The following is a 27,284-nucleotide window of genomic DNA, read 5'->3' as shown; positions in this document are numbered from 1 at the left end:
TTTTTTCCAGTGATGAGTCTTGTTTTAAGTGTAATGAGATTTTTTTTTTACTAAAATGAGACATTTTAACTAGAAATAAGACAAATATTCTTGTTAAGATTGTGAGTTTTTGCAGTGATCCATGTTACTTATCCTGTGAAGGACAGAGTCATATTGATAAGTTCAGAAAAGTGTTTTTTATTGTTGTGTTTTGATGTATTTGATGTAAGCCCAGTGGATATTTAAAGCTTACAGAAGGCTGCATTTAACTGCTGCTATGTCATTCCTGCAGTATTTCTGCAGGTGTTTTGGTCACTGCTATTATTTGTAATATATTATTTGTAATTAGCACAAATTATCTGTCCCCATATGATCAAATCCACCATCCCCCTGAATGTTTTTACAACTCCAGTACTGAGTACAGGATGCTCTGAATGTGAGTCATGTGGACATGACTAGCATTAATGTCAATTACTATGATATCTTTATTACAGTTTTTCACAATTGTTTAAACACATTTCCTGTGACTCCCGTCTTCGCCAGTCGGAAGTAACCAGAATGAATATTGTCTCGGTGTGTAACTTCGCCAAGACCATGTCGGACTCTGTAGGTTTTTCTGGCCCCCTCCCCAATCTGACCAGCGATGACATGTTTAGTCGCATGCTCTCGCTCCGCCGCTGGTTGTCTCAGTGGTGTTCAGAAAACGACGTGGACTTTATTGACAACTGGGAGACATTCTGGGGAAAGCCCGGTCTGATTAGGAGGGACGGCATTCATCCCACCCGGGATGGTGCAGCTCTTATGTCTAGAAATCTGGCCAATGTTATTAGACACTCCCCCTGACAATGCAGGGTCCAGGCCAGGATGCAGAGCTGTAGTTTAACAGGGCTGGAGGCGAGGCTTAGTCAGTTAGAGGTGCCTAGCAAAATAGAAGTGGTTGCAGTTCCCCGCCCTCCAAAAGTTCACCAGGTGCAGCGTTATAGAGGCGTTAACCAAGATAACCTTGTAAAAATTAAAACCAATGTACATTTGGTACCAATTACAGACCTAAAAATTAGATGCGGACTACTAAATATACGATCATTAAGCTCTAAGTCTCTGTTAGTAAATGATATAATTACAGAGAGCAGGAGTGATATTTTCTGCTTAACAGAAACATGGTTACAGGAGGAAGAGTATGTTAGTTTGAATGAATCAACTCCGCCCGGCTACTTTAATCATCACATTCCTAGAAGCATGGGCCGAGGCGGAGGAGTCGCAGCAATTTATAACTCCGGTCTCGAAACAAAAATTGAACCTAAGTGCAACTATAATACATTTGAAAGCCTCATGCTTGGTCTGAAATTTCCGAGCCGGAAATCAGAGAAGCCAGTTGTGTTAGTGGTAGTGTACCGGCCCCCTGCTGGTGCGTATCTAGAGTTTTTGTCTGAATTTTCAGATTTCCTATCTGGATTATTGATCGGTACAGATAAATTCATCATAGTGGGTGATTTTAACATTCATATGGATGTTGAAAGCGATAATCTTAAATTAGCCTTCGATTCTCTTCTAGAATCAATGGGTATCTCACAAAAAGTGGATAAACCGACGCACTGTTTTAATCATACTCTCGATCTCGTTCTCACCTACGGTGTTGAAACTGATGGTCTGTTGGTGTCACCTGTAAACTCCCTTTTATCCGACCATTACTTAATAACGTTTGAATTTAATTTTATTGATGCTGAAGTGCAAAATAGGAGGTATTATTTTAGCAGATGTTTGTCTGATGAAGTTATTGTTAAATTTAGGGAGGCCATTGCTTATCTTACGACAGTGCGAAATAGTGATGTAGTCGAGGCCAGTGACCTGGGTTCTACCTCTGCAGATGTTGATTTCCTTGCTAGTAACACTGCTGATTTGTTGCATTCAGCTTTAGATGAAGTTGCTCCTTTGAAAAGGAGGGTTTCTAGCCACAGGAGCTTAACTCCCTGGTATAATTCAGATATCCGCATGTTGAAACAAAACGTGCGTAAAATGGAAAGGAAGTGGTACTCTTGTAGGTCTGTAGACTCTTATCGTGAATGGAAAGATATTCTAATAGTATATAAAAAAGCCATTCGCAAAGCCAGAACAGCTTATTATTCAACGTTGATAGAGGATAACAAAAGTAACCCACGTTTTCTGTTCAGCACTGTAGCCAGGCTGACAAAGAGTCACAACTCTGTTGAGCCGTGCATTCCTGCAGCTCTCAGTAGTGAGGACTTTATGAGCTTCTTCAACAGTAAAATCACGAGAATTAGAGAAGAAATCAACCAGCCGGTTGTAGGTGTTTCTTCAGCTTTAGCGACTTCCCTAGGCTCTGACTTGTCTCTAGACTGTTTTGATCCTATAGACCTCCCTGAGCTGACTTCACTCGTTAATAGAGCTAAGTCAACCACATGTATGTTAGACCCCATCCCGACTCGACTATTCAAACATATTTTTTCTCTTATTGGTACGACAATACTGGACCAAATTAACTTATCCCTAAGTTTAGGATATGTACCACAGGTTTTCAAAGTCGCAGTAATTAAACCTTTACTTAAAAAACCTTCTCTTGACCCAGACACCTTAGCTAATTATAGACCAATTTCCAACCTTCCATTTGTGTCTAAAATTCTGGAAAAGGCAGTTTCAAGCCAGTTATGTGACTATTTGTATAGAAATGATCTGTTTGAAGTCTTTCAGTCAGGGTTCAGAATGCATCATAGCACAGAGACAGCACTTGTTCGAGTCACGAATGACCTCCTTATGGCCTCAGATAAGGGATTAGTGTCCATACTGGTTCTACTGGACCTCAGTGCTGCTTTTGACACTATAGATCATGGCATTTTACTGCACAGGTTAGAGCATGTTGTTGGGATTAAAGGGACAGCTCTATGTTGGTTTAAATCATACCTATCTGACAGGTTCCAGTTTGTTCATGTACATGAGGTTTCTTCAGAACAGTCAAGGGTCTGTTATGGTGTTCCGCAGGGTTCAGTGCTAGGGCCAATCTTGTTCAGTTTATACATGCAGCCGTTGGGAAGTATAATCCAGAATCACGGCATACAATTTCATTGTTATGCTGATGATACGCAGCTCTATTTGTCTATGAAGCCGGATGAAACAGAACCGTTAGTTAAACTTCAGGCATGTCTTAGGGACATCAAGGACTGGATGTCCAGAAATTTCCTGCTTCTAAATTCAGATAAAACAGAGGTTATCATTCTTGGTCCAGAGCATCTTAGGAAGGGATTAGATGGTGTTGCGATGGCTTCCAGTGCAACTGTGAGAAATCTTGGTGTTATTTTCGATCAGGATTTGTCGTTTAAACCATATGTCAATCAGGTTTGTAAAATAGCCTTTTTCCATCTCCGTAATATTGCAAAGATTAGGAAAATCCTCTCACAGAGTGATGCAGAAAAACTAGTTCATGCGTTTGTATCTTCTAGACTAGATTACTGTAATGTGTTGTTAGCAGGATGTCCAAGTAATTTGCTGAATAGGCTCCAGCTGATCCAAAATGCAGCAGCACGAGTACTGACAGGAATTAGCAGGAGAGACCACGTCTCTCCAGTGTTAGCGTCGCTCCATTGGTTACCCGTAAAATTCAGAATCCAATTTAAAATTTTATTACTTGCGTATAAAGCCCAAAACGGCTTAGCTCCGCATTATTTGCAAGACCTGATAGTGCCTTATGTTCCTGTCAGAGCTCTCCGTTCTCAGAGTGCAGGTTTACTCGTAGTTCCTAGAGTATCTAAATGTAGATTTGGAGGGCGGGCGTTCTGCTATCAGGCGCCACTACTATGGAACCAACTTCCAATCTGGGTTAAGGGGGCTGACACCACCTCCACCTTTAAAACTAAACTTAAAACATTTCTGTTTAGTAAAGCCTATGGTTGGTGTTTAGTAAACCTCTAGCTGGTGTTGGTAAATCTCTAGGTAGTGTAAACTTTAGTGTGTCAGAGTCGCTCCTGTGGTTTCTTGTGCTGGCCCCCCCTTCTCCTCCCTTTTCTCTCTTTTGTCCATGTTGCAGCATCCTTTGCCGGACACCGGAACCTGCAGTGTGGGAGTGAGGGGGGCAGGGTAACGGCCCCTTTTGGGCGGGGGAGAATGTTCGTCCCTCAAGACTCCTCTCCCTGGCCCTGCCCCTTCTCAACCTTTCCCCGACCCTGCACCCCAACCTGGGACTTGATGATTGGGCCGGAGCTTCGGGAGCTGCGTGCTGGCCTGCGGTCCCCACCCCTGGTCATCCCGTTGCTGGCCCCCCCTTCTCCTCCCTTTTCTCTCTTTTGTCCTGCAGGTGGCCGTGGGTGGCTTGTAGCTTGCATTACGGAGCACAAGTCTTTTCCTGACCCTGCACCCCAACCTGGGACTTGCTGATTGGGCCGGAGCTTCGGGAGCTGTGTGCTGGCCTGCGGTCCCCACCCCCGGTCATCCCGTTGCTGCTTCCACCTGCCTGCTGTGCTGTTGCCGTCCCTGACCCACCAGTCTGGCCCTCGGCAGGAGGGTCCCCCCTGATGAGCCTGGTCCTGCTCAAGGTTTCTTCCCTCCTAAAGGGGAGTTTTTCCTTGCCACTGTTTGGCTTAAGGTTTTTCTCCCACTAGGGGAGTTTTTACCTGCCATTGTTTATGTAATAACTGCTCGGGGGTCATGTTCTGGGTATGGGTCTCTGTAAAGCGTCTAGAGACAACTCTGTTGTATTAGACGCTATATAAATAAAATTGAATTGAATTGAATTTCCTGATAGACTACCTCACTTTCTCAAAACTCTAAACAAAAATTACAAAACTCACACACAAAATGCAAAATCCTACAATTCTCTTGCAAAAGCACACTCTACCCTCAAAACAGTGTTAACTCTTCACTAAATGGTATTTCCTTCTCAAATGCCAAACACATACATCATTTGAGTAGACATTTCTAAGCACACACTGAACACTGATGTGCAGAATGGAAGACACTATAGTATGAATGGAAAACACTATATGAATGAATGCCTCGGTAGAATCATGCATTTGTATGTTCAGTGTTACACCTTCAGCTGTTGGATGGAATATATCACCATCAACAGTATTCTTATGTATAGGCTACTCAAATAGAAAACACAATTCTTTACTGTAACAACAAATACGTAATATTTTACAGTATGAGTAGGAATGCTAGAAGAAGTGCAGTGTTGTAGGGGCCATGGTGATGGAGGACGCCGTGGTGATTGAGTCCAGTTTGCCAGTTTGAGCAAAATGTATTTATTTTTCTTATTTATTCTCCATCTATATTGTTATGACCACCTGGCTCACGGTAGATCACAACAAGTAGGGAGACCACACAGGTAAACCATTTCATGTATTTATTAAAAATAAGGCCCTAAGGTACAAGGTAACTAAAGATAATAATGTGCAAAGTAACAAGAAACAACTAAGGGAAAAATGGTTGGCCGTTGTTGTCACAGGCAGGGAGGGAGAGAGAGAGGCAGCCCTGGAACCCTGTCCTTAAATACCCTCCCAGGCAATCAGACCCAATCCTGTGCACCTGGATTGGACCTGACAGGCAAAAATGAGGAAAGCACCAAGGCACCAGGGAAACAGCACCTCCCCCACCACACAGGAGGAGGACAGCTATTCCCAATACAGAGATACATAACACCCCCCTTAAAACAGAGGCCCCACACCATGGCCTCTGTAAATAAGGCTTTCAGTACTGCCTACACCAACAAAAAAAAACATGACCCACTATTACCATTTACCAGTACTGGTGGTAACTAGTTTGACTATGTGCACATAGAACTCATGGTCAATTGGGGGTCGGACTCCACCCTGCTGGTTCACCCCTACACACCTCCACCCACCACTGCCCAGCCACCCGCAACTCCTGGTACCGGGAGAGCATCTTTAAGGAGGAAAGACAAGGTTAGATGGGATATTGTGAAGAGCAACTGAAAGGGGAGGAACCGGCTCACTCCAACCCCTCGGGCGCACGTGACAACGCATCTGCTATTACGTTGTCCACACCACGTATGTGCCGGATGCTCAGGTTGTAAGGCTGTAGAAAAAGCGTCCACCTCATCAGCCGCTGGCTCGGACTCTGCAAAGAGTGAAGGAAGGTTAGGGGATTGTGGTCTGAATACACGACTACTGGATGGACTCCCCCACCCACATACACATCAAAATGCTGCAGAGCCCACCACAAGTCCGGGACACCCACCAAAAGTCCGGGACACCCACCAAAAGTCCGGGACACCCACCAAAAGTCCGGGACACCCACCAAAAGTCCGGGACACCCACCAAAAGTCCGGGACACCCACCAAAAGTCCGGGACACCCACCAAAAGTCCGGCTTCTTCGACCGACCAGGCACAACATCAAGACTCAGTTTATAATGCTCAATAATTCGCCACAACTCCTCAACCTTTAACTGCTGTAACAACTTAATTGATGGGGCTCCCAAAAATTCCCTCACAGGATCCATTTCACCACAACTCTTATGACTACAAACTCCCAACCAGTAACTGATAACCAGCAATCAATAGGCAACCAAGGCCACAATGTCAAACCAAATTCAACCCATTTACCAGGCCATCACTATCATAAGTATAGACAAAAGACCCTGTTATCAACTATAATACCCCAACATGGGACGGCGAGTAGCTTTACTTAGCGAGAGAATGAAGCGAAAGAGCTGCCCCGCATCTACTCAAAAAAAAAAATCCCTGACTAACCACAACCTAGTCTTCAGTGCGCTCATAGCAGCTTAACTACCAACAGTACCCTAATGGCACTGCTGAATAGCACACCAAAAACAACAAACTAAAACAACAAAAAAAACAAACAAGCGTTAAGCGCTTCTCCTCCTACCACGGGGGTTCACGTAGCTCATGTTATCTAAACCACACGCTTCAGACAAAAGGTGGGCGACAACACTAACCCCGTCTACTCACCATCCAGCTGAGGATCATAACCGATAACCAGGTCACCACCCAAAGGAGGAAAGTGGCCACAGTCCTCCCCTGCTGCAAGCCAAGCAAATCAAAGTTTACTAAGGCAAACCAAACCACTTATTGAGCAATCAAACAAACTAACCAAACACTGATTCTCCTACACAAGTACTACCGAACTATCCAGGCATTAGTAAGGTACTGACAACTTTACCAATTTTCCCAGACCAGCCCCCATTTGTTATGACCACCTGGCTCACGGTAGATCACAACAAGTAGGGAGACCACACAGGTAAACCATTTCATGTATTTATTAAAAATAAAGCCCTAAGGTACAAGGTAACTAAAGATAATAATGTGCAAAGTAACAAGAAACAACTAAGGGAAAAATGGTTGGCCGTTGTTGTCACAGGCAGGGAGGGAGAGAGAGTGGCAGCCCTGGAACCCTCTCCTTAAATACCCTCCCAGGCAATCAGACCCAATCCTGTGCACCTGGATTGGACCTGACCTGAAAGGCAAAAATGAGGAAAGCACCAAGGCACCAGGGAAACAGCGCCTCCCCCACCACACAGGAGGAGGACAGCTATTCCCAATACAGAGATACATAACAATATATATATACATATATTTCTTCTCATGTAGTTACTGTATTTGGTTTGTTTTTTCAAATCTTGCACTATAGTGGTTACATTGTGTTACTGTAAAAGGGTAGACAAAATAAGCTTTGGCTTCAGTCTACACCTTTTGGTCCTTGTTTGATATACATGCAAAAAAAACAACTTTGTATTGGACTACTGACTTCTATAACGTGACCAAATACAGTTTTTCACAATTGTTTAAACACATTTCCTGATAGACTACCTCACTTTCTCAAAACTCTAAACAAAAATTACAAAACTCACACACAAAATGCAAAATCCTACAATTCTCTTGCAAAAGCACACTCTATCCTCAAAACAGTGTTAACTCTTCACTAAATGGTATTTCCTTCTCAAATGCCAAACAAATACATCATTTGAGTAGACATTTCTAAGCACCCACTGAACACTGATGTGCAGAATGGAAGACACTATAGTATGAATGGAAAACACTATATGAATGCTCAGTAGAATCAAGCATTTGTATGTTCAGTGTTACACCTTCAGCTGTTGGACATATGTTTCACCATATAGTATTATCATGTATAGGCTACTCAAATAGAAAACAACACACAATTCTTTACTGTAACAACAAATACGTAATATTTTACAGTATGAGTAGGAATGCTAGAAGAAGTGCAGTGTTGTAGGGGCCAAGGGTGGTGGTGATGGAGGACGCCGGGGTGATTGAGTCCAGTTTGCCAGTTTGAGCAAAATGTATTTATTTTTCTTACTTATTTACTTTGTGTCTTTCTTTTTTCTGATACATACACATAAAGAATTGTGTGTTGTTTTCTGTTTGAGTATATGTGTTTGTGTGTGTGTGTATATATATATATATATATATATATATATATATATATATATATATATATATATATATATATATATATATAATTTTTTTTTTTTTTTTTTTTTTTTTTCTTCTCATGTAGTTGTTTTGTTTTTTCAAATCTTGCACTATAGTGGTTACATTGTGTTACTGTAAAAGTGTAGACAAATAAGCTTTGGCTTCAGTCTACACCTTTTGGTCCTTGTTTGATATACATTGGCCTCTGTGATGGAACGCTGGCCGATGATATTCCTCCCTTGGCGCCTTCTTTTTACAAGGTTGAACTCTGCTTCATCAATGAACATGAATTCAATGGCAAATTGCTGATTGCATATTGCACAACAGCCTTTGGAGTTTAGAAATGTGATTGACTGTGTGTTCTGTGTGAACACCAAGAGAGGGAATTCAGGAAGAGTCATCATCATCATCATCTTCTCCCGCTTTTCCGTTACCGGGTCGCGGGGGCAGCAGCCTCAGCAGGGATGCCCAGACTTCCCTCACCCCAGACACTTCCTCCAGCTCCTCCGGGGGAAGTCCGAGGCGTTCCCAGGCCAGCCGAGAGACGTAGTCTCTCCAGCGTGTCCTGGGTCTTCCCCGGGGTCTCCTCCCGGTGGGACATGCCTGGAACACCTCCCTAGGGAGGCGTCCAGGAGGCATCCGGTACAGATGCCCAAGCCACCTCAGCTGACTCCTCTCAATGTGGAGGAGTAGCGGCTCGACTCCGAGCTCCTCCCGGGTGACCGAACTCCTCACCCTATCTCTAAGGGAGCGTCCAGCCACCCTGCGGAGGAAACTCATCTCGGCCGCTTGTATCCGCGATCTTGTCCTTTCGGTCACTACCCAAAGTTCATGACCATAGGTGAGGGTAGGGGCGTAGATTGACCGGTAAATCGAGAGCTTCGCCTTTCGACTCAGCTCCCTCTTTACCACGACGGTCCAGTACATCGACCGCATTACTGCGGACGCTGCACCGATCCGCCTGTCAATCTCACGCTCCATTGTTCCCTCACTCGTGAACAAGATCCCGAGATACTTGAACTCCTCCACCTGAGGCAGGACTTCTCCACCCACCCGGAGAAGGCATGCCACCCTTTTCCGGTCGAGAACCATGGCCTCGGTCTTGGAAGTGCTGATTCTCATCCCTGCCGCGTCGCACTCGGCCGCAAACCGCCCCAGCACATGCTGGAGGTCCCGGTCTGATGAAGCCAACAGGACAACATCATCTGCAAAAAGCAGAGATGAAATCCTGAGGTTCCCAAACCGGATCCCCTCCGGCCCCTGGCTGCGCCTAGAAATCCTGTCCATAAAAATTATGAACAGGACCGGTGACAAAGGGCAGCCCTGCCGGAGTCCAACATGCACCGGGAACAAGTCTGACTTACTGCCGGCAATGCGAACCAGACTCCTGCTTCGATCATACAGAGACCGGACAGCCCTTAGTAGAGGGCCCCGGACTCCATACTCACTCAGCACCCCCCACAGAATGGCACGAGGGACACGGTCAAATGCCTTCTCCAGATCCACAAAACACATGTAGACTGGTTGGGCAAATTCCCATGAACCCTCGAGCACCCTGCGGAGGGTATAGAGCTGGTCCAGTGTTCCACGACCGGGACGAAAACCGCATTGTTCCTCCTGAATCCGAGGTTCGACTATCGGCCGTAATCTCCTCTCCAGTACCCTGGCGTAGACTTTCCCCGGGAGGCTGAGAAGTGTGATCCCCCTGTAGTTGGAACACACTCTCCGGTCCCCCTTTTTAAACAGAGGGACCACCACCCCGGTTTGCCACCCCAGCGGTACTGTCCCCTTCCTCCATGCAATGTCGCAGAGGCGTGTCAACCAAGACAGCCCTACGACATCCAGAGACTTGAGGTACTCAGGGCGAATCTCATCCACCCCCGGTGCCCGGCCACCGAGGAGCTTACGAACCACCTCGGTGACCTCGGCTTGGGTGATGGATGAACACGCCTCCGAGCCCCAACCCTCTGCTTCCTCAGTGGAAGGCATGTCAGTCGGGTTAAGGAGATCCTCAAAGTATTCCTTCCACCGTCCGACAATGTCCCCAGTCGAGGTCAACAGCTCCCCACCAGCACCATAAATGGTGCCGGCAGAGTACTGCTTCCCCCTTCTGAGGCGCCGAACGGTCCTCCAGAATTTCCTCGAGGCCGACCGAAAGTCCTCCTCCATGGCCTCCCGGAACTCCTCCCAGACCCGAGTTTTTGCCTCCAAGACTGCCCGAGCCGCGGCCCGCTTGGCCTGCCGGTACCTATCTACTGCGTCAGGAGTCCCACCGGCCAACATAGACCGGTAGGACTCCTTCTTCAGTCTGACGGCATCCTGTACTTCCGGTGTCCACCACCGGGTTCTAGGATTGCCGCCACGACAGGCACCGGAGACCTTGCGTCCACAGCTTCGAGCCGCCGCGTCGACAATGGAGGCAGAGAACATGGTCCACTCGGACTCGATGTCCCCCGCCTCCCCCGGGATCCGAGAGAAGCTCTCCCGGAGGTGGGAGTTGAAGATGTCCCTGACAGAGGGCTCAGCCAGACGTTCCCAACAGACCCTCACAATCCGTTTGGGTCTGCCCGGTCTGTCCAACCTCCTCCTCCGCCAGCGCATCCAACTCACCACCAGGTGGTGATCAGTTGACAGCTCAGCCCCTCTCTTCACCCGAGTGTCCAAAACATGCGGCCGAAGGCCAGATGAAACGACAACAAAGTCGATCATTGACCTCCGGCCTAGGGTGTCCTGGTGCCACGTGCACTGATGGACACCCTTATGCCTGAACATGGTGTTCGTGATGGACAAACTGCGACTCGCACAGAAGTCCAACAACAAAACACCACTCGGGTTCAGATCGGGGAGGCCGTTCCTCCCAATCACGCCTCTCCAGGTATCACTGTCATTGCCCACGTGAGCGTTGAAGTCCCCCAGTAGAACAATGGAGTCCCCAGTTGGAGCACTATCAAGTACTCCTCCCAGGGACTCCAAGAAGGCCGGGTACTCCCCACTGCTGTTCGGCCCGTAGGCACAAACAACAGTGAGAGACCTATCCCCGACCCGAAGGCGCAGGGAAGCGACCCTCTCGTTCACCGGGGTGAACTCCAACACATGGCGGCTGAGCTGGGGGGCTATAACCAAGCCCACACCAGCCCGCCGCCTCTCACCCTGGGCAACTCCAGAGTAGTGGAAGGTCCAGCCCCCTTCAAGGAGCTGGGTTCCAGAGCCCAAGCTATGTGTGGAGGTGAGCCCGACTATCTCTAGCCGGTATCTCTCAACCTCACGCACAAGCTCCGGCTCCTTCCCCCCCAGCGAGGTGACATTCCATGTCCCCACTGTGAGGGTTGATGTCCAGGGATTGGGTCGTCGAGGCACCCCGCCACGACTGCTACCCAGCCCACAATGCACCGGCCTGCCATGGTCCTTCCTGCGGGTGGTGGGCCTACTGGAAGGCGGACCCGCGTCGCCGTTTCGGGCTGAGCCCGGCCGGGTCCCACGGGCAAAGACCCGGCCACCAGGCGCTCGCCTACGAGCCCCGACCCCAGGCCTGGCTCCAGGGCGGGGCCCCGGTGACGCCGATCCGGGCGACGTAACGGTCCTTTGATCTTTCTTCACCATGACAAGCTTTGGAACCGCTCTTAGTCTGGCCCGTCACCCAGGACCTGTTTGCCATGGGAGTCCCTACCAGGGGCGAAAAGTGCCCCCGACAACATAGCTCCTAGGATCACTCGGGCACACAAACCCCTCCACCACAGTAAGGTGGCGGTTCAAGGAGGGGTTATTTTTCAGGAAGAGTGTGCAGGATATTGGGAATTGTGTGTAGTGTTGTGAGAAATGTGTGGTATGGAATGGGAATTTGAGTCTAGAGCAGTAAATGTGCTTGGAGTTCAGCAGGATTGGTTCAGCCACCTGAAACATGAGTGTCAGGTTGTGCACATTGTGTCTGATGTTCCAATAAATGTGTTTAAACAATTGTGAAAAACTGTAATATCAAAACCGTGTAAGATGAAAATGTTTTTAGGTCTCTCATTAATTCACATACTTTATTTTGGTGCTGTATGTGCAGACCAAAAAAAAGTCTTGTTTCCATCGTATTGCGACTTCCAATTATGATTTATTATAAAATAAGATCTGTGAAGTATTATTGAAATACCAATTATAGTGAACTTCTTTTTCTGAGTTTTTTTTTAATTTGCAGCGACTCATTTTATTATTATACAAATATTTTTATTGAGTTTTCAGTGTTATGAATTACAAATATCACACATAAGAACATCTCAGCCATATAGACAACTACACATTGACAAAAGACGGAAACAAACAAAAATAATACATATCACCTAATCAGGGAGGGGGGGGGGGGGCTGTGCTGCCATGTGCAGCCACAAAGAGTCCCTTATTGTCCATGAATGGCTGCCAAACCTTATAAAACTTTTTGGTACAACCGTGAGAGGAGTATCTCAGTTTCTCTAACTTTAAATGGACCAATACTTCCTCGAGCCAGTGTTTATGTGTTGGAGCCTTAACATTCTTCCAATTGCGAAGAATCAATCTTCTGGCCAGTAGTGTAACGAAAGCAACCACATCTGCCTGATTTCTTGAAAGTGTAATTTCTTCGGGTGAGGTACCAAATATTGCCATAATTGGGTTGGGGCTGATCTTTTTCTTAAAAACATGAGAGATGGTGTCAAAGATAGACAGCCAGAAGGAGCTCAACCTCGAGCATGACCAAAACATGTGGCTGAGGGTGGCCTCCGTCTGGTGACATCTTTCACATATTGGGTCAACATTTGGATATAGCTTAGCTAGTCTGGTACGGGATAAGTGGAGTCTGTGGAATACTCTGAACTGGATCATGAAAGAGGGATGGGAAGAAGGGGTTAGCCAGAATAGGACTCGACAAAAGTGGTTTCTTGTATCCAAAATGCACTCTGAATTGTGACCAAATTCGGAGGGAGCCCCCGATTACCGGATTATTTGTGTGATAGCGCTTACTAATTGGCATCGGAGCACAAGCTAAGGCAGCCAGTGAGTTTGGGGAGCTAGAATACTGTTCCATAAGTAACCATATCGGTGCCTCATGTTCAGGGATGTCAGATGTCCAGTATGAGAGGGCGTGGAGGTTAGCCGCCCAGTAATAATACATCAGGTTTGGCAATGCCAGACCCCCATTTTCCCTTGGCCTTTCTAAGAATGCCTTTCTAATACGTGGCACAGTTCTATTCCATATAAAGACGGATATGTACTTATTCAGTTCAGTGAAGAATGCCTTAGGAATGAATATAGGGATTGTCTGAAAAAGAAATAAAAATCGTGGCATTATAGTCATTTTGATGGAGTTAATTCTTCCTGCTAGGGATAGTGGAAGGGACGACCACCTTGTCAAATCCTGTCTAGCTCTTTCCAGCGCCACCCTTAAATTGTGTTTGAATAAATCCTTGAATTTCTCAGTAACCTGGACACCTAAATATTTAAAAGAGTCATGTGTAACCGTAAATGGGAACATGTCAAAAGACCTCTGCTTTGCGGCTGAGCTTATGGGAAAAATTAGGCTTTTCGAAAGATTTATTTTGTAGCCGGAGACTACCCCAAATTTAGTAATCACATCTAATGCAACAGGTTTGGATGTATCTGGCTGCGAGAGGTACAAGAGGAGATCATCACAGTATAGCGAAAGTTTATGATTGAGCCCACAACGGTCTATGCCCTCTAATCCAGTATTCTCCCTCAAGCACACAGCCAGAGGTTCAATAGCGATATTAAACAATAGGGGTGACAGGGGGCACCCATGTCTCGTGCCCCTCCGAATAGGAAAGTAATCTGATGTAAGATTATCGGTCCGCACAGAGGCCTGTGGATTACAATACAAAAGCTTTACCCAGCTACAAAATTTCTGTCCAAAACCGAACTTTTCAAGAGCTGCAAATAAATAATTATACTCCACCCTATCAAAGGCTTTATATGCATCCAAAGATATCAAAACTTCTTGAGCATGGTTATGGTTCGGTGTATACATTATGTTAAAGAGACGACGTAAATTGCCAGCTAGCTGCCTGCCAGTCATAAAACCTGTTTGATCTCTGTGGATTATGTTTTGCATGGTTGGTTCGAGTCTCGCTGCGAGGGTCTTTGTTAAAATTTTGTAATCACAACAGAGCAAACTAATTGGACGGTAGGAGTCACATTTCAGTGGGTCTTTACCCTTTTTGAGGAGTACAGATATAGTTGCCTGTGTCATTGTTAAGGGCAGGGTTTTATTCTGCAGAGCCTCTTCATATACTTCGCGTAGAAGTGGTACCAATTTGGCAGAGAAGGCTTTATAAAATTCGACGGGGTAGCCGTCTGGGCCAGGTGACTTCCCAGATTTTGATGTTTTAATGGCCCTTTCAATTTCCGCCTGTGTCAAAGGTTCCTCAAGTGCGCGGCCATCGTCCTGGTCCAGGGACGGCATCCTTAAATTATTGAAAAACTCTGTGAGCAGAGAATCATCACCCGCTTCTGATTTGTATAACGTTTTGTAGAATTTTTGGAATTGTTCATTAATTGTCTTTTGGTCTGTGGTACTACCACTGTTGCCTAATCCAATTTCAGTAATGAAGCTCGTTGCTGCAGATTGTCTAAACTGATGACTCAGAAGCTTACTAGCGCGTTCTCCAGATTCATAATACTTTAAACGGGACTTTCGATGGAGATCCTCGGCACGGTCTGTCATTATAATGTCATGTTCTGTTTGTAGTAAAAGTCTTTCCCGATAGAGATTTTCAGAAGGTGTCACTGAATGTTCCTGATCGATGGCCTGGATCCTCGTCTCTATTTCTGATAGACGTTTTGCGCTCTTTTTGCCAGCACTGTCAGTATATGATATTATCATACCCCTTAGATAGGCTTTTAGGGTTTCCCAAAGGCAGCCTTTACTTGTCCGTGGGTTTTGATTGGTGTCCATGAATAGATCAATATGGTTGGATATGTAATGCACAAAATCTTGATCAGATAGGAGACGAAGATTAAAATGCCATGTTCGCTGAGGGACTATGTTGTTGGGAAAGCTAATACCCATCACCACAGGGCAATGGTCTGAGATAACCATGGTTTCGTATTCAATTGACTGCAACAGGGGGATCAACTGGTCATCCAAAAGAAAATAATCTATTCTCGAAAACGACTGGTGGGCCGGAGAGAAAAAAGAATATTTGCGGGATGTTGGATTTTTAAATCTCCAGGCATCCGATATCTTATACGTCTGTAGAAAGGAGTTAATGCAGCCTGCGGATTTACTCAGTGTACCTGGTGTTTGTCTAGAGCGATCTAGTTTAGCATTTAAGACACAGTTGAGGTCAGCGCCTAATATTAACTTATGCGAATTTAAGTCTGGAAGTGATGAAAAAAGATCGGCGAAAAATTGCATGTTATCCCAATTTGGGGCATTAATATTGACAAGCACCACAGGTGTGCTGTACAATTTACCTTGCACAATTATGAATCTGCCATTTTTATCACTTATGACATGGGATTTGATAAACTGCACATTCCTGTGGATAAGAATGGCTGCACCACGACTTTTATGATTAAAATCCGAATGAAACACCTGAGCAAAATGGCTTCGGCAAAGCTTGGACTGATCACTATTCTGCAAATGCGTCTATTGTAAAAAAGCTATTTCAACTTTAAGTTTTGACAGGTGAGAAAAGACCTTGTTACATTTTATTAAATTATTAAGACCGCGGACATTCCAGCTGGCCATCCTTGTGACAGCACCACCTCCATCTCTAGTGTTACACACTGCCATTTATCGGTAAGTCAAAAAAAAAGAGCAGATTACGCTGTGACCTAATTATACCAAGGACCATTGTAATCGGCACATGTTGCGTCTCCTGGCTGCATAATATGAGGTTCAATTCAATTCAATTCAATTCAATTTTATTTATATAGCGTCTAATACAACAGAGTTGTCTCTAGACGCTTTCCAGAGACCCATACCCAGAACATAAACCCCGAGCAATTATTACATAAACAATGGCAGGTAAAAACTCCCCTAGTGGGAGAAAAACCTTAAGCCAAACAGTGGCAAGGAAAAACTCCCCTTTAGGAGGGAGGAAACCTTGAGCAGGACCAGGCTCATAAGGGGGGACCCTCCTGCCGAGGGCCAGACTGGTGGGTCAGGGACGGCAACAGCACAGCAGGCAGGTGGAAGCAGCAACGGGATGACCAGGGGTGGGGACCGCAGGCCAGCACGCAGCTCCCGAAGCTCCGGCCCAATCAGCAAGTCCCAGGTTGGGGTGCAGGGTCAGGGAAAGACTTGTGCTCCGTAATGCAAGCTACAGCCACCCACGACCACCTGCAGGACAAAAGAGAGAAAAGGGAGGAGAAGGGGGTCCAGCAACGGGATGACCAGGGGTGGGGACCGCAGGCCAGCACGCAGCTCCCGAAGCTACGGCCCAATCAGCAAGTCCCAGGTTGGGGTGCAGGGTCGGGGAAAGACTTGTGCTCCGTAATGCAAGCTACAAGCCACCCGCGACCACCTGCAGGTTCCGGTGTCCGGCAAAGGATGCTGCAACATGGACAAAAGAGAGAAAAGGGAGGAGAAGGGGGGCCAGCACAAGAAACTACAGGAGCGACTCTGACACACTAAAGTTTACACTACCTAGAGATTTACCAACACCAGCTAGAGGTTTACTAAACACTAACTATAGGCTTTACTAAACAGAAATGTTTTAAGTTTAGTTTTAAAGGTGGAGGTGGTGTCAGCCCCCTTAACCCAGATTGGAAGTTGGTTCCATAGTAGTGGTGCCTGATAGCAGAACGCCCGCCCTCCAAATCTACATTTAGATACTCTAGGAACTACGAGTAAACCTGCACTCTGAGAACGGAGAGCTCTGACAGGAACATAAGGCACTATCAGGTCTTGCAAATAATGCGGAGCTAAGCCGTTTTGGGCTTTATACGCAAGTAATAAAATTTTAAATTGGATTCTGAATTTTACGGGTAACCAATGGAGCGACGCTAACACTGGAGAGATGTGGTCTCTCCTGCTGATTCCTGTCAGTACTCGTGCTGCTGTTTTCTGGATCAGCTGGAGCCTATTCAGCAAATTACTTGGACATCCTGCTAACAACACATTACAGTAATCTAGTCTAGAAGATACAAACGCATGAACTAGTTTTTCTGCATCACTCTGCGAGAGGATTTTCCTAATCTTTGCAATATTACAGAGATGGAAAAAGGCTATTTTACAAACCTGTTTCATCCGGCTTCATAGACAAGTAGAGCTGCGTATCATCAGCATAACAATGAAAGTGTATGCCGTGATTCTGGATTATACTTCCCAATGGCTGCATGTATAAACTGAACAAGATTGGCCCTAGCACTGAACCCTGCGGAACACCATAACAGACCCTTGACTGTTCTGAAGAAACCTCATGTACATGAACAAACTGGAACCTTTCAGATAGATATGATTTAAACCAACGTAGAGCTGTCCCTTTAATCCCAACAACATGCTCTAACCTGTGCAGTAAAATGCCATGATCAACAGTGTCAAAAGCAGCACTGAGGTCCAGTAGAACCAGTATGGAAACTAATCCCTTATCTGAGGCCATAAGGAGGTCATTCGTGACTCGAACCAGTGCTGTCTCTGTGCTATGGTGCATTCTGAACCCTGACTGAAATACTTCAAACAGATCATTTCTATACAAATAGTCACATAACTGGCTTGAAACTGCCTTTTCCAGAATTTTAGATACAAATGGAAGGTTGGAAATTGGTCTATAATTAGCTAAGGTGTCTGGGTCAAGAGAAGGTTTTTTAAGTAAAGGTTTAATTACTGCGACTTTGAAAACCTGTGGTACATATCCTAAACTTAGGGATAGGTTAATTTGGTCCAGTATTGTCGTACCAATAAGAGAAAAAATATGTTTGAATAGTCGAGTCGGGATGGGGTCTAACATACATGTGGTTGGCTTAGCTCTATTAACGAGTGAAGTCAGCTCAGGGAGGTCTATAGGATCAAAATAGTCTAGAGACAAGTCAGAGCCTAGGGAAGTCGCTAAAGCTGAAGAAACACCTACAACCGGCTGGTTGATTTCTTCTCTAATTCTCGTGATTTTACTGTTAAAGAAGCTCATAAAGTCTTCACTACTGAGAGCTGCAGGAATGCACGGCTCAACAGAGTTGTGACTCTTTGTCAGCCTGGCTACAGTGCTGAACAGAAAACGTGGGTTACTTTTATTATCCTCTATCAACGTTGAATAATAAGCTGTTCTGGCTTTGCGAATGGCTTTTTTATATACTATTAGAATATCTTTCCATTCACGATAAGAGTCTACAGACCTACAAGAGTACCACTTCCTTTCCATCTTACGCACGTTTTGTTTCAACATGCGGATATCTGAATTATACCAGGGAGTTAAGCTCCTGTGGCTAGAAACCCTCCTTTTCAAAGGAGCAACTTCATCTAAAGCTGAATGCAACAAATCAGCAGTGTTACTAGCAAGGAAATCAACATCTGCAGAGGTAGAACCCAGGTCACTGGCCTCGACTACATCACTATGTCTCACTGTCGTAAGATAAGCAATGGCCTCCCTAAATTTAACAATAACTTCATCAGACAAACATCTGCTAAAATAATACCTCCTATTTTGCACTTCAGCATCAATAAAATTAAATTCAAACGTTATTAAGTAATGGTCGGATAAAAGGGAGTTTACAGGTGACACCAACAGACCATCAGTTTCAACACCGTAGGTGAGAACGAGATCGAGAGTATGATTAAAACAGTGCGTCGGTTTATTCACTTTTTGTGAGATACCCATTGATTCTAGAAGAGAATCGAAGGCTAATTTAAGATTATCGCTTTCAACATCCATATGAATATTAAAATCACCCACTATGATGAATTTATCTGTACCGATCAATAATCCAGATAGGAAATCTGAAAATTCAGACAAAAACTCTAGATACGCACCAGCAGGGGGCCGGTACACTACCACTAACACAACTGGCTTTTCTGATTTCCAGCTCGGAAATTTCAGACCAAGCATGAGGCTTTCAAATGTATTATTAATTTAATTAAATTAGTTAATTAAAAAAAAAAAAAAAAAAAAAAAAAGTCCATCCATCCATCCATCCATTATCTTACCCGCTTTATCCCTTGCGGGGTCACGGGGGTCTGCTGGAGCCTATCCCAGCTCATTTCAGGTGAGAGGCAGGGGTTACACCCTGGACAGGTCACCAGTCCATCACAGGGCAAAAAAAAAGTATGTATACATATCCATCACACACACACACACACACACACACACACACACACACACACACACACAAATAAATATAAATAAATAATATATATATATATATATATATATCAGAAAAATAAATAAATAAAAAAATAAAAAATAAATAAAAAAATAAATGAAAATAAATAAAAAAAATAAAAATAAAAAGGGGTCTGATTGTGTCAGCAACCAAGCATATCAGTCCAGTGTTCAAATTAGAAAAGCTGATGCATCATAATGAATGGAGGGGTCCAGCTGTGTATATAACAGCCCACATTTCAGCCTCAATCACGGCCCCTGTCAGAGAGCAGCTTATATGATACATACCAGTTTTTCCAACACATATGTTTTAGCCTTATCAGGATCTCTGAAGCTCACTTGAGTTCCATCTTCCAGAGTGATCCGGAGGTCCGCGGGATACCACAGCCCAAAGCGAACGCCCTCACACGAACGTAACAGGTTGCGCACCTCCGTGAAAGCGGCTTGCTGTTTGGAAACGGCTAGGGTGAAGTCCGGTAAAACACGAACCGTGTCCCCGTCGCTTGTTTGAAGTTGCCGCAGCCTTCCTCATAATCTCCTCCTTCTCCTGAAAGTAGTGGCATCTAATGATGAAAGCCCTTGGTGGCTGGTTGTCCTGCGTTGCCTTGCTTCTCAGAGCGCGATGAGCCCGGTCCAGAGCCGGGGCTTTATCCAGCTGCAGCAGCTCCCAGAGCATATCAGCCATGAACTGGACCGGCCGCTCTCCGCTCTCCCGACCCTCTTTCACACCGACCACTCGGATGTTGCAGCGCCGCGACCTCGCCTCCAAATCCTCGGCTTTATCCTTGAGCGTTGTGATCTCTTTTTCATCCGAGTCACCTCCTGCTCCAGCGCGGTGATCATGTCCGACTGTTCGCCGGCCGCAGTCTCCAGGTGAGCGACCCGTCCTTCCAGCGCCGCACTCCGGGCCTCGGCCAGCTCACTCGCCTTCTTAAACTCACTCAGCAAGGCCTCAATTTGAGTGCGCAGCTCCGTACGTTGTGCCTCTGCCTTCTGGTCAATTTTGGCAATAAGTTCGTGTAGCGCTCCCCTTAGTAATCTTAACAATAAGGGCAGGGCTTTTGGGTTCTTATATTGACTATGTTTAACCCTGATTAACTCAGTTTTAATGTTAGTTTTGAATCTCTCTTTTTTTAGATTACACACATGAACAGACTTAAATTTACCTATGAATTCAATTTAAACTCCAGTTTTTAATAAAGATTTTACACCCCTAAGGTATCTTTATCTCTGAAATAAACAAACCTCTCTCTTAAGGTAAGTAAGTAAACACACCACAAGAATTTTAAGAAAAATCAATTCTCAATTATTTAATTGAAAACTTCTTAATGAAATGGAAAAATAAAAATATGAAAGTTCTTAGGATTTTAAATCTTCACAATAAATCCCTCTTTAAACAAAAAACACTTATTTGTCCCTTTTTCCACAGGGAACACAATAAATGAAATACTCTTTTCTTTCCTTCAAATAAACACCATAAATAAAATATTCTCCCTTGTTTTTGAAAAACACTGTAGCAAACTTTAGTAAATGTAAACAAACCTTTTTTTTACCTCAAAAGGAGTAATGCAGAACTTTAAGTTCCCACAACTTAATATAAGTGCAAAATGTGAACCCACAAACCTTATAAACACAAAGCCGGCACTCTTATTAGCTTATTGAAAATAAACCCCGGGGTACCCCTTTAATGTTTTTGTTGCAGGCCTGAATGTAGCTTGGGATCGTGGAAACCATAAACACAGTGGTTGCTTCACCCAGCCGGGCACAGAAAAATAAAAAGGTACCTTACTGGTCAGGACTGTATCCTCCTGCCCACTGGCTGATGGCTGGAGAACAGGTGATTGCAAGAGAAAATCCAGCCCGAGGAAACCAAAGACCCGTCACTGCCCAAGTTGCGGTGCTCACGCCTCGTCTGCAGCTCCACGATCCGTCCCCACAGTCACGGACGAAGCAGTTGGCGGGATGCCAACTAGTCCGGTCCTGTGAGCTTCTAGCTTCTGCTTTAGCCGCTAGCCTCCCGACGTCCCCACCTGCGGAGTAGTTCACTCACAAACATATGGAAGTCACTCTCAAGTCCTCTGGAGCGTCTGGATTAAACACCTCCACGAACCTGGTCACTCACGTCTGCTCAGCAGTCTCTTTTCGTTCCTGCTTTTCCCTTAAGGCTCCTCGTGTGCCTTCTCCTTGCTTAATCAGTCCTCCTCTGCTCATTGTCCCTCCTGGACAAACACCTGAGAAGTTATGTTCCGGCCAATCCACAATTAACCCCTTAAATGCCATACATCTTGTTTTTACAAATAAATCATAGTTCAAATAAAACATTAAACATATAATATATATATATTTAAATTGCTTTTAACCTTTTATACATTTTAATGAATTTAAACCTTTTTACTCACACTTTTTTATATACTTTGATGAAATGACACAATGAATATCAAGTAACATTTTTAACCGGGTTACACACTCCCCCTTCTAAAAGTCTTTGATGTCCTCATCAAACCCTAATGAACTTCTAGTACTCTAACAAGAAACTAGTGAAAAGGGCGCATAACCTGGTTTAACTTAACTCTTGCCAATCTTAATGACAACTCCTCTATGTACAATAGTAAGAGGCTGATCTGTAGCTCTACCAGGCTCATCATAAGTTAACCTGATGACTGGTTTTATTTTTTTTTTTGGACGGTTTTCAGGTTTGCTACTCTCTTTTGTCTTAGTGACAGTCTCTGGGTGCTTATCATGGCAAGAATTATCAGACTCTGGATCACTTTCTTCCTCTGAATCTTGATCACCATCCTCTTCTCTCACACCATCGGGTTCCTCTTCCACACTTTCCTCCTCCGACAAACTGTCTCCAGCAGGATTTCCATCTGACGGTGAAGAAGAATCAGCATCATCCTGGATGAGGTGTGACTGTACAGCCGTTTGTCTTTCTCTTTCCAGGATTTCTTTCAGGTAAGTACTGTATGGTTTTTCAGATCCATAATACTCCATTTCTGAAGATGAATCCATGCTCTCTTGCATCTCTTGAAGATCTTCCTGTACTTCAGGTAAGACTTTCTTTGATCTCTTTTGTGTCTCAGATCTTGTTTTTGTTCTTGTCTTGACATGTGACTTGTCCTCCACATCCACTGTCGGCATTCTTACAAACTGTCCAATTGGAAGGAGGTGATCACGATGGAGAGTTTTGACTCCTCCTCTTCCATCTTCCGGTTTCACTTTGTACACTGGAAGGTTGGGCATCTTTCCTAAAACCACGTAAGGGATAGAACTCCAACGACTTTCCAGCTTGTGTTTTCCTTTCAAACCCAAGTTCCTGAGTAACACTCTGTCACTGATCTCCAGGGTTTGAAATCCAACTCTTTTGTCATAGGACCTTTTGTTCCTCTGATGTGTCTTGTAGGCTGTGTCAGCAGCAAGTTTGTAAGCCCTCTCCAAGTCATCTTTCAGCTTGGCTACATAGCGAGAATGGCAACCAGGAGCTTCGCCATCAGGAGAGGTTCCAAAGCACAAGTCTACGGGAAGTCTTGCTTCTCGGCCAAACATCAAGAAATAGGGTGAGTACCCTGTAGCGTCGCATTTGGTGCTGTTGTATGCATGAACCAGGTAACCAACATGTTTGCTCCACTGTTTCTTCTTCTCACAACCCAGAGTTCCCAGCAAGGAAAGAAGAGTTCTATTGAATCTTTCGGGCTGTGGATCTCCTTGCGGGTGGTAAGGAGTAGTCCGGGATTTCCGGATTCCCATCATCTTCAGAAGCTCTTTGATCAAATGACTTTCAAAGTCTCTCCCTTGATCTGAGTGGATTCTTGCTGGCAGACCATAATGCAGGAAGTACTTGTCCACCAGAATCTTCGCCACTGTTTGCGCCTTCTGATTTCGGGAAGGGAACGCCTGTGCATAACGGGTGAAATGATCCGTCACCACCAGAACATTTCCGATGCCTGTAGAATCTGGTTCCATTGAAAGAAAATCAATGCACACGAGGTCCATTGGTCCACTGCTTGTAATGTGATGCAAAGGTGCTGCCCTATGACAAGGGGTCTTTCGCGTAACACATGCTCCACAGTTCTTTATGTACTGCTCAACGTCGTTTGCAAGCTTCGGCCAAAAGAATCGGCTCCTCAACAAGTCTGTGGTTCTTTCAATACCAAGGTGTCCTAGATCATCGTGAGTGGCTTTCAACACCAGTTCTTTGAACCCACTTGGCAATACAAGTTGAGTTAGTTCTGCTCCAGAGGGCCGCTTGTTTAGACGATGTAGTAGCCCGTCCTTCATCATTAGCTTCCCCATCTCTTTCTTGAGACGGAAACTTTCTAGACTGGATCCATTTCCTTCAGGCCATTTTCCATTTTTAACAGCTTGAATGGCAAGTCGGATGGTTACATCATCCTCTTGAGCTTCTCTCAGCTCCTGCTGAGACATCTGCTCCAATGACTTCAACTCCAGGTGAGTCGGGAATGCAAAAACATCAGGCACACATTCAGGAGAAACTCCCAACTGATCTATATACCTCGGTGGACTGCCCACAGTACCAGGGATCCAGATTCGCTTGCAGATGGATCTCACACCGGACTGTGGTATGGTGGTCCATTCCTCGGAAATCTCATCCGGCATGTTCCTGGAGAGCAGGTCTGCGTCTATGTTGTGTTTGCCTGGTCGGTACTGAACATCAAAGTCGTAGGTGGATAAGGCAGAGAGCCATCGGTGCCCCACCGCACTAAGCTTGGCGGTCGTCAGCACATACGTAAGCGGGTTGTTGTCCGTACGTATTGTGAATCTGACTCCATACAAATAATCATGGAATTTATCCACAACCGCCCACTTAAGGGCCAGGAACTCCAGCTGGTGAACGGGATAGTTCCTCTCAGATGTCTTCAGCTTCCGGCTAGCGAAGGCAACTGGCCTCAGACCCTCGCTGTGCTCCTGATATAGGACGGCGCCAAGCCCTTTGAAGCTGGCGTCTACATGCAGGACGTATGACTTGTTGGGATCCGCAAAGGCCAACACTGGTGCATGGGTAAGGCAGTGGATAATTTTGTGGAAAGCCTCTGTGCAGGACTGGTCCCATCGCTCACCAAACGGCTCAGACTGTTTGAGGTAAGTCTTTGTGTTGTCTCTCTCAGGTTTCTTACTCCTCTGGGTCGGAGCATAACCCTTTGTGAGCTCTGACAATGGCCTGACGATAGCCGCGTAATTGGCAATGAAACGGCGATAATATCCGCAAAATCCTAAAAAGGATTGAAGAGCCTTCAGGTGCGTAGGCTGTGGCCACGTGGTAACTGCCTCTATCTTGGAGGGGTCAGGCAATACTCCATCTGCCGAGACAATGTGTCCAAGGTACTTTACCTTTGGGAGACAGAACTGGCATTTGTCAAACGAGATTTTTAATCCAACCTCTGCCAAGCGATCCAGAACTTTAAGAAGCCTCTCTTCATGCTCTTCTAAAGTTCGGCCAAATACAATCAGGTCGTCGAGGTAAACAAGGACTTCCAGCAGATTCATGTCACCCACAGCTTTCTCCATTAATCTCTGGAATGTGGCTGGGGCTCCAGTTATCCCCTGCGGCATCCTTTCGAACTGAAAGAACCCCAGTGGACAGATGAATGCCGTCTTCTCCTTATCCTCCTCAGCCATGGCAATCTGGTAATAACCGCTCCGCAGATCAAGAACGGAGAACCACTTGCTCCCGGTCATCGAATCCAAGACATCATCGATGCAGGGTGTTGTGTACTGGTCGGGGATTGTTCGGCTGTTCAACAATCTGTAATCGATACACATTCTCACAGCTCCAGTCTTTTTGCGAACAATCACGATTGGGGATGCATAGGGACTACGAGACTCTTTGATGATCCCTGCACGCAACAGTTCCTGGAGGTGCTTTCTCACGTCTTCCAGGTCAGCTGGGGCCAGGCGACGCGAGCGCTCCCTGAATGGCCGTGGATCTGACATCCGGATCATGTGCTCTACTCCCTTCGCCAATCCAACATCCCATTCATGAAGCGAGAAAACCTGAGACCTTGTGGATAGCTTCTGACGGAGTCTCTGTTTCCACTCCTCTGAGACAGGCGAGTCTCCAAAGTTGATCAGGTTTGGATCAAACTCGATGTCAACAGTCTTGGATGGAGAGAGGTGAGTAACTGCATCCGTCAGATACATGTGCCCAATAACTGTTCCCACTGGTATGACTGTCTCTGACATGGACTCATTTTGGACCAAGATTCTGAATTGGCTGACATTCACGTCTTCGCTGGGCACCACCATTGGCTGAAGTAGCACACCAGCAGGGAGTGGCGTGAGGGGAGATGAGTCCACCATCAGGATCTGTTTGTCGACTTGGTGTTTGTACTCGACTTTACAGACTGCACTGCAGTCACCACCAGGGGGCAGCGTCAGGGGGCCAGGACCTTGCCACAACACACAGCCGATGTCACCTTTCTCTTCCAAGGCTGTGGTTGTGTTTGTCGAGGTTTGATTAATGTCTCTGTAACACCGTATCCCCAGTGTCTGTGTGATGTCAATGCCGTTGTCTTTACTTTGTTGTACAAGACGTCGAATGTGACTGGCATTGGTCCCAACAATGACAGGAGTCTGGTCTGCAGTTCGGGGCTGGGGGCAGATAAGAGCGAGAATAGTCACTGTCTGGTCGGCACCTGCAACCTTTGCTGGATATTCAACGTCGACCACCACATATCCACGGTAGGGATAACTGCCCTCGGATTCACTTAGTCCCCACAGAGCTAAACCAGACACAGGGCGTATGGGAACATCTGACAGGTAAGTTTGGTACCAAGACTCGAAAATGATGGTGACCTGTGAGCCACTATCAAACAAGGCGTCACAGTCATGTCCATTTATCTTCACAGGTACGATGCTAGGTGGACCAATCAAGCCTTCAGGGATGCCATCCGGCTCAGATGAGGTAACTGCACTTTTCTTGACCCCACAGTTTACTCCACTGGGGGCAGAACCACTAGACCGCTGTTCGTCTTTTGTCATCTTTAAAGCGTGAATTAGCTTTCTAATAACCTTGGCTTGGTTTTCAGGGTTGTGGCACTTGGTGGCAAAATGTCCGCTCTCACCACACCTGTAGCAGAAATTCTCCTCTGACTTTTTTGGTGTCCCTTTGGGTGAGTTGGAGAACGATTTTGAAGCCTCCATGGTCGAAACTGCAGCGTCCTGCTCAGACATCTTGTTACTAGTTTTCTGCTTTAATCTTTTCAACTGTTTTTTCAAAGCAGCCAGCTCAGCGTCTTGCCGGTTCTCAGGGCCAGGCGGTGCATTGACAGGTGTAGCCTCTCTGTAATCCTCTTTGACAGGAGTGTATTGGGTCACCACTGATGCAACCATTGATTTCAGTTCTTTTATTTCCGCCTTTAAACTCTGAATCTCTGCTTGCCTTGTATCCACTTCTGGGTTAGCATGCACTTGGTGTATTGAGGCGCTGAGCTTCTTTCTAGAAGTTTCATACTCTTCTTCAGCACGAATCTCAGTCAAAAGCTGTAGAAAGCTTGGGGGCGCAGCCTTCCTTTCTCTCAAACGCAGCTGGATCAACATCAGGTCTGAAGCGATAGCACCTCTTAGCAGTTGCTC

The sequence above is a fragment of the Cololabis saira genome, chromosome 7 (genome assembly GCF_033807715.1).
Source record: "Cololabis saira isolate AMF1-May2022 chromosome 7, fColSai1.1, whole genome shotgun sequence".
Taxonomy (NCBI): domain Eukaryota; kingdom Metazoa; phylum Chordata; class Actinopteri; order Beloniformes; family Belonidae; genus Cololabis; species Cololabis saira.
This window is presented reverse-complemented; position numbering follows the sequence as displayed.